We start from the raw sequence: 6,000 nt of genomic DNA, 5'->3' as shown, positions 1-6,000 counted from the left end.
CCCAAGCACGCTTAACTACGGACTTCTGATGGGATCCGGTGCATTAGTGCTGGTATGATCGCACCTATTAAAATATGCGCACATAATTATCATATGCATGTCTTGCGACGTAGGGTAAGTCGAGCTGCGAATCCCTGCGGGCCCGTGCGAGCTTGCCTAAAATAAGGTCATTGAGACTCGCTTTAGCTAAACTATTCAAGATAGCGCCGTTTAAAGAACGAGGGCAAGCACGACGTAAAAAAAAAAAAAAAAAAAAAAAAAAAAAAAAAAAAAAAAAAAAAAAAAGGTGCAACACGAGGACTTCCCAGGAGGTCACCCATCCTAGTACTACTTCGCCCAAGCACGCTTAACTGCGGAGTTCTGATGGGATCCGGTGCATTAGTGCTGGTATGATCGCACCTATTATAATATGCGCACATAATTATCATATGCATGTCTTGCGACGTAGGGTAAGTCGAGCTGCGAATCCCTGCGGGGCCCGTGCGAGCTTGCCTAAAATGAGGTCATTGAGACTCGCTTTAGCTAAACTATTCAAGATAGCGCCGTTTAAAGAACGAGGGTAAGCACGACGTAAAAAAAAAAAAAAAAAAGAGGTGCAACACGAGGACTTCCCAGGAGGTCACCCATCCTAGTACTACTACTCTCGCCCAAGCACGCTTAACTGCGGAGTTCTGATGGGATCCGGTGCATTAGTGCTGGTATGATCGCACCTATTTAAATATGCGCACATAATTATCATATGCATGTCTCGCGACGTAGGGTAAGTCGAGCTGCGAATCCCTGCGGGGCCCGTGCGAACTTGCCTAAAATGAGGTCATTGAGACTCGCTTTAGCTAAACTATTCAAGATAGCGCCGTTTAAAGAACGAGGGTAAGCACGACGTAAAAAAAAAAAAAAAAAAAAGAGGTGCAACACGAGGACTTCCCAAGAGGTCACCCATCCTAGTACTACTCTCGCCCAAGCACGCTTAACTGCGGAGTTCTGATGGGATCCGGTGAATTAGTGCTGGTATGATCGCAACTATTAAAATATGCGCACATAATTATCATATGCATGTCTCGCGACGTAGGGTAAGTCGAGTTGCAAATCCCTGCGGGGCCCGTGGGAGCTTGCCTAAAATCAGGTCATTGAGACTCGCTTTAACTAAACTGTGCAAGATAGCGCCGTTTAAAGAACGAGGGTAAGCACGACGTAAAAAAAAAAAAAAAAAAAAAAAAAAAAAAAAAAAAAAAAAAAAAAGAAGAGGTGCAACACGAGTACTTCCCAGGAGGTCACCCATCCTAGTACTACTCTCGCCCAAGCACGCTTAACTGCGGAGTTCTGATGGGATCCGGTGCATTAGTGCTGGTATGATCGCACCTATTAAAATATGCGCACATAATTATCATATGCATGTCTCGCGACGTAGGGTAAGTCGAGCTGCGAATCCCTGCGGGGCCCGTGCGAACTTGCCTAAAATGAGGTCATTGAGACTCGTTTTAGCTAAACTATTCAAGATAGCGCCGTTTAAAGAACGAGGGCAAGCACGACGTAAAAAAAAAAAAAAAAAAAAAAAAAAAAAAAAAAAAAAAAAAAAAAAAAAAAAAAAAAGAGGTGCAAAACGAGGACTTCCCAGGAGGTCACCCATCCTAGTACTACTCTCGCCCAAGCACGCTTAACTACGGAGTTCTGATGGGATCCGGTGCATTAGTGCTGGTATGATCGCACCTATTATAATATGCGCACATAATTATCATATGCATGTCTTGCGACGTAGGGTAAGTCGAGCTGCGAATCCCTGCGGGGCCCGTGCGAGCTTGCCTAAAATGAGGTCATTGAGACTCGCTTTAGCTAAACTATTCAAGATAGCGCCGTTTAAAGAACGAGGGTAAGCACGACGTAAAAAAAAAAAAAAAAAAAAAAAAAAAAAAAAAAAAAAAAAAAAAAAAAAAGAGGTGCAACACAAGGACTTCCCAGGAGGTCACCCATCCTAGTACTACTCTCGCCCAAGCACGCTTAACTGCGGAGTTCTGATGGGATCCGGTGCATTAGTGCTGGTATGAACGCACCTATTATAATATGCGCACATAATTATCATATGCATGTCTTGCGACGTAGGGTAAGTCGAGCTGCGAATCCCTGCGGGGCCCGTGCGAGCTTGCCTAAAATGAGGTCATTGAGACTCGCTTTAGCTAAACTATTCAAGATAGCGCCGTTTAAAGAACGAGGGTAAGCACGACGTAAAAAAAAAAAAAGGTGCAACACGAGGACTTCCCAGGAGGTCACCCATCCTAGTACTACTCTCGCCCAAGCACGCTTAACTACGGAGTTCTGATGGGATCCGGTGCATTAGTGCTGGTATGATCGCACCTATTAAAATATGCGCACATAATTATCATATGCATGTCTTGTGACGTAGGGTAAGTCGAGCTGCGAATCCCTGCGGGCCCGTGCGAGCTTGCCTAAAATAAGGTCATTGAGACTCGCTTTAGCAAAACTATTCAAGATAGCGCCGTTTAAAGAACGAGGGCAAGCACGACGTAAAAAAAAAAAAAAAAAAAAAAAAAAAAAAAAAAAAAAAAAAAAAAAAAAAAAGAGGTGCAACACGAGGACTTCCCAGGAGGTCACCCATCCTAGTACTACTCTCGCCCAAGCACGCTTAACTGCGGAGTTCTGATGGGATCCGGTGAATTAGTGCTGGTATGATCGCACCTATTAAAATATGAGCACATAATTATCATATGCATGTCTCGCGACGTAGGGTAAGTCGAGTTGCAAATCCCCGCGGGGCCCGTGGGAGCTTGCCTAAAATCAGGTCATTGAGACTCGCTTTAACAAAACTGTGCAAGATAGCGCCGTTTAAAGAACGAGGGTAAGCACGACGTAAAAAAAAAAAAAAAAAAAAAAAAAAAAAAAAAAAAAAAAAAAAAAAAAAAAAAAAAAGAGGTGCAACACGAGGACTTCCCAGGAGGTCAACCATCCTAGTACTAATCTCGCCCAAGCACGCTTAACTGCGGAGTTCTGATGGGATCCGGTGCATTAGTGCTGGTATGATCGCACCTATTAAAATATGCGCACATAATTATCATATGCATGTCTCGCGACGTAGGGTAAGTCGAGCTGCGAATCCCTGCGGGGCCCGTGCGAACTTGCCTAAAATGAGGTCATTGAGACTCGCTTTAGCTAAACTATTCAAGATAGCGCCGTTTAAAGAACGAGGGTAAGCACGACGTAAAAAAAAAAAAAAAAAAAAAAAAAAAAAAAAAAAAAAAAAAAAAAAAAAGGTGCAACACGAGGACTTCCCAGGAGGTCACCCATCCTAGTACTACTCTCGCCCAAGCACGCTTAACTACGGAGTTCTGATGGGATCCGGTGCATTAGTGCTGGTATGATCGCACCTATTAAAATATGCGCACATAATTATCATATGCATGTCTTGCGACGTAGGGTAAGTCGAGCTGCGAATCCCTGCGGGCCCGTGCGAGCTTGCCTAAAATAAGGTCATTGAGACTCGCTTTAGCTAAACTATTCAAGATAGCGCCGTTTAAAGAACGAGGGCAAGCACGACGTAAAAAAAAAAAAAAAAAAAAAAAAAAAAAAAAAAAAAAAAAAAAAAAAAAAAAGAGGTGCAACACGAGGACTTCCCAGGAGGTCACCCATCCTAGTACTACTCTCGCCCAAGCACGCTTAACTGCGGAGTTCTGATGGGATCCGGTGAATTAGTGCTGGTACGATCGCACCTATTAAAATATGAGCACATAATTATCATATGCATGTCTCGCGACGTAGGGTAAGTCGAGTTGCAAATCCCCGCGGGGCCCGTGGGAGCTTGCCTAAAATCAGGTCATTGAGACTCGCTTTAACAAAACTGTGCAAGATAGCGCCGTTTAAAGAACGAGGGTAAGCACGACGTAAAAAAAAAAAAAAAAAAAAAAAAAAAAAAAAAAAAAAAAGAGGTGCAACACGAGGACTTCCCAGGAGGTCAACCATCCTAGTACTAATCTCGCCCAAGCACGCTTAACTGCGGAGTTCTGATGGGATCCGGTGCATTAGTGCTGGTATGATCGCACCTATTAAAATATGCGCACATAATTATCATATGCATGTCTCGCGACGTAGGGTAAGTCGAGCTGCGAATCCCTGCGGGGCCCGTGCGAACTTGCCTAAAATGAGGTCATTGAGACTCGCTTTAGCTAAACTATTCAAGATAGCGCCGTTTAAAGAACGAGGGTAAGAACGACGTAAAAAAAAAAAAAAAATGTGTAACACGAGGACTTCCCAGGAGGTCACCCATCCTAGTACTACTCTCGCCCAAGCACGCTTAACTGCGGAGTTCTGATGGGATCCGATGAATTAGTGCTGGTATGATCGCACCTGTTAAAATATGCGCACATAATTATCATATGCATGTCTCGCGACGTAGGGTAAGTCGAGTTGCAAATCCCTGCGGGGCCCGTGGGAGCTTGCCTAAAATCAGGTCATTGAGACTCGCTTTAACTAAACTGTGCAAGATAGCGCCGTTTAAAGAACGAGGGTAAGCACGACGTAAAAAAAAAAAAAAAAAAAGAGGTGCAACACAAGGACTTCCCAGGAGGTCACCCATCCTAGTACTACTCTCGCCCAAGCACGCTTAACTGCGGAGTTCTGATGGGATCCGGTGCATTAGTGCTGGTATGAACGCACCTATTATAATATGCGCACATAATTATCATATGCATGTCTTGCGACGTAGGGTAAGTCGAGCTGCGAATCCCTGCGGGGCCCGTGCGAGCTTGCCTAAAATGAGGTCATTGAGACTCGCTTTAGCTAAACTATTCAAGATAGCGCCGTTTAAAGAACGAGGGTAAGCACGACGTAAAAAAAAAAAAAGGTGCAACACGAGGACTTCCCAGGAGGTCACCCATCCTAGTACTACTCTCGCCCAAGCACGCTTAACTACGGAGTTCTGATGGGATCCGGTGCATTAGTGCTGGTATGATCGCACCTATTAAAATATGCGCACATAATTATCATATGCATGTCTTGCGACGTAGGGTAAGTCGAGCTGCGAATCCCTGCGGGCCCGTGCGAGCTTGCCTAAAATAAGGTCATTGAGACTCGCTTTAGCAAAACTATTCAAGATAGCGCCGTTTAAAGAACGAGGGCAAGCACGACGTAAAAAAAAAAAAAAAAAAAAAAAAAAAAAAAAAAAAAAAAAAAAAAAAAAAAAAAAAAAAAAAGAGGTGCAACACGAGGACTTCCCAGGAGGTCACCCATCCTAGTACTACTCTCGCCCAAGCACGCTTAACTGCGGAGTTCTGATGGGATCCGGTGAATTAGTGCTGGTATGATCGCACCTATTAAAATATGAGCACATAATTATCATATGCATGTCTCGCGACGTAGGGTAAGTCGAGTTGCAAATCCCCGCGGGGCCCGTGGGAGCTTGCCTAAAATCAGGTCATTGAGACTCGCTTTAACAAAACTGTGCAAGATAGCGCCGTTTAAAGAACGAGGGTAAGCACGACGTAAAAAAAAAAAAAAAAAAAAAAAAAAAAAAGAGGTGCAACACGAGGACTTCCCAGGAGGTCAACCATCCTAGTACTAATCTCGCCCAAGCACGCTTAACTGCGGAGTTCTGATGGGATCCGGTGCATTAGTGCTGGTATGATCGCACCTATTAAAATATGCGCACATAATTATCATATGCATGTCTTGCGACGTAGGGTAAGTCGAGCTGCGAATCCCTGCGGGCCCGTGCGAGCTTGCCTAAAATAAGGTCATTGAGACTCGCTTTAGCTAAACTATTCAAGATAGCGCCGTTTAAAGAACGAGGGCAAGCACGACGTAAAAAAAAAAAAAAAAAAAAAAAAAAAAAAAAAAGAGGTGCAACACGAGGACTTCCCAGGAGGTCAACCATCCTAGTACTAATCTCGCCCAAGCACGCTTAACTGCGGAGTTCTGATGGGATCCGGTGCATTAGTGCTGGTATGATCGCACCTATTAAAATATGCGCACATAATTATCATATGCATGTCTCGC

General features: G+C 44.0%; 19 non-coding genes across 19 annotated transcripts in view; all 19 read right to left on the bottom strand.

Annotated features, from left to right (window-relative positions):
* LOC148557750 (5S ribosomal RNA) overlaps positions 1 to 66 on the bottom strand; it is a 119-nt gene extending 53 nt beyond the window's left edge. Inside the window, exon 1 of the ribosomal RNA XR_015890513.1 lies at positions 1 to 66. This exon is cut by the window's left edge and continues 53 nt beyond it. This is a non-coding gene — a ribosomal RNA (5S ribosomal RNA).
* Positions 67 to 283: 217 nt separating this feature from the next.
* LOC148557749 (5S ribosomal RNA) lies at positions 284 to 401 on the bottom strand. The gene has a single exon (XR_015890820.1). It is a non-coding gene; the product is annotated as a 5S ribosomal RNA (ribosomal RNA).
* Positions 402 to 590: 189 nt separating this feature from the next.
* On the bottom strand, positions 591 to 712 carry LOC148557748 (5S ribosomal RNA). Its single transcript, XR_015890795.1, has one exon. It is a non-coding gene; the product is annotated as a 5S ribosomal RNA (ribosomal RNA).
* A 191-nt stretch (positions 713 to 903) lies between these two features.
* LOC148557747 (5S ribosomal RNA) lies at positions 904 to 1,022 on the bottom strand. Its single transcript, XR_015890392.1, has one exon. It is a non-coding gene; the product is annotated as a 5S ribosomal RNA (ribosomal RNA).
* A 220-nt stretch (positions 1,023 to 1,242) lies between these two features.
* LOC148557746 (5S ribosomal RNA) lies at positions 1,243 to 1,361 on the bottom strand. The gene has a single exon (XR_015888746.1). It is a non-coding gene; the product is annotated as a 5S ribosomal RNA (ribosomal RNA).
* Positions 1,362 to 1,590: 229 nt separating this feature from the next.
* LOC148557745 (5S ribosomal RNA) lies at positions 1,591 to 1,709 on the bottom strand. Its single transcript, XR_015889340.1, has one exon. It is a non-coding gene; the product is annotated as a 5S ribosomal RNA (ribosomal RNA).
* Positions 1,710 to 1,931: 222 nt separating this feature from the next.
* LOC148557744 (5S ribosomal RNA) lies at positions 1,932 to 2,050 on the bottom strand. The gene has a single exon (XR_015890412.1). It is a non-coding gene; the product is annotated as a 5S ribosomal RNA (ribosomal RNA).
* Positions 2,051 to 2,232: 182 nt separating this feature from the next.
* On the bottom strand, positions 2,233 to 2,351 carry LOC148557743 (5S ribosomal RNA). The gene has a single exon (XR_015888673.1). It is a non-coding gene; the product is annotated as a 5S ribosomal RNA (ribosomal RNA).
* Positions 2,352 to 2,574: 223 nt separating this feature from the next.
* On the bottom strand, positions 2,575 to 2,693 carry LOC148557742 (5S ribosomal RNA). Its single transcript, XR_015889016.1, has one exon. It is a non-coding gene; the product is annotated as a 5S ribosomal RNA (ribosomal RNA).
* Positions 2,694 to 2,922: 229 nt separating this feature from the next.
* LOC148557741 (5S ribosomal RNA) lies at positions 2,923 to 3,041 on the bottom strand. Its single transcript, XR_015889703.1, has one exon. It is a non-coding gene; the product is annotated as a 5S ribosomal RNA (ribosomal RNA).
* A 219-nt stretch (positions 3,042 to 3,260) lies between these two features.
* Positions 3,261 to 3,379, bottom strand: LOC148557740 (5S ribosomal RNA). Its single transcript, XR_015888672.1, has one exon. It is a non-coding gene; the product is annotated as a 5S ribosomal RNA (ribosomal RNA).
* Positions 3,380 to 3,602: 223 nt separating this feature from the next.
* On the bottom strand, positions 3,603 to 3,721 carry LOC148557739 (5S ribosomal RNA). The gene has a single exon (XR_015890417.1). It is a non-coding gene; the product is annotated as a 5S ribosomal RNA (ribosomal RNA).
* A 211-nt stretch (positions 3,722 to 3,932) lies between these two features.
* LOC148557738 (5S ribosomal RNA) lies at positions 3,933 to 4,051 on the bottom strand. The gene has a single exon (XR_015889702.1). It is a non-coding gene; the product is annotated as a 5S ribosomal RNA (ribosomal RNA).
* Positions 4,052 to 4,236: 185 nt separating this feature from the next.
* LOC148557737 (5S ribosomal RNA) lies at positions 4,237 to 4,355 on the bottom strand. The gene has a single exon (XR_015891800.1). It is a non-coding gene; the product is annotated as a 5S ribosomal RNA (ribosomal RNA).
* A 190-nt stretch (positions 4,356 to 4,545) lies between these two features.
* LOC148557736 (5S ribosomal RNA) lies at positions 4,546 to 4,664 on the bottom strand. Its single transcript, XR_015890411.1, has one exon. It is a non-coding gene; the product is annotated as a 5S ribosomal RNA (ribosomal RNA).
* Positions 4,665 to 4,846: 182 nt separating this feature from the next.
* LOC148557735 (5S ribosomal RNA) lies at positions 4,847 to 4,965 on the bottom strand. Its single transcript, XR_015888671.1, has one exon. It is a non-coding gene; the product is annotated as a 5S ribosomal RNA (ribosomal RNA).
* Positions 4,966 to 5,198: 233 nt separating this feature from the next.
* LOC148557734 (5S ribosomal RNA) lies at positions 5,199 to 5,317 on the bottom strand. Its single transcript, XR_015889015.1, has one exon. It is a non-coding gene; the product is annotated as a 5S ribosomal RNA (ribosomal RNA).
* Positions 5,318 to 5,518: 201 nt separating this feature from the next.
* Positions 5,519 to 5,637, bottom strand: LOC148557733 (5S ribosomal RNA). The gene has a single exon (XR_015889701.1). It is a non-coding gene; the product is annotated as a 5S ribosomal RNA (ribosomal RNA).
* Positions 5,638 to 5,841: 204 nt separating this feature from the next.
* LOC148557732 (5S ribosomal RNA) lies at positions 5,842 to 5,960 on the bottom strand. Its single transcript, XR_015889700.1, has one exon. It is a non-coding gene; the product is annotated as a 5S ribosomal RNA (ribosomal RNA).
* Between the last annotated feature and the right edge of the window lie 40 nt (positions 5,961 to 6,000).

The sequence above is a fragment of the Arachis ipaensis genome, chromosome B6 (genome assembly GCF_059453495.1).
Source record: "Arachis ipaensis isolate K30076 ecotype BB chromosome B6, ASM5945349v1, whole genome shotgun sequence".
In the NCBI taxonomy this organism is placed as follows: domain Eukaryota; kingdom Viridiplantae; phylum Streptophyta; class Magnoliopsida; order Fabales; family Fabaceae; genus Arachis; species Arachis ipaensis.
Note: the sequence above shows the minus strand (reverse complement) of the source record. Positions and strands in the feature narration are given on the sequence as shown.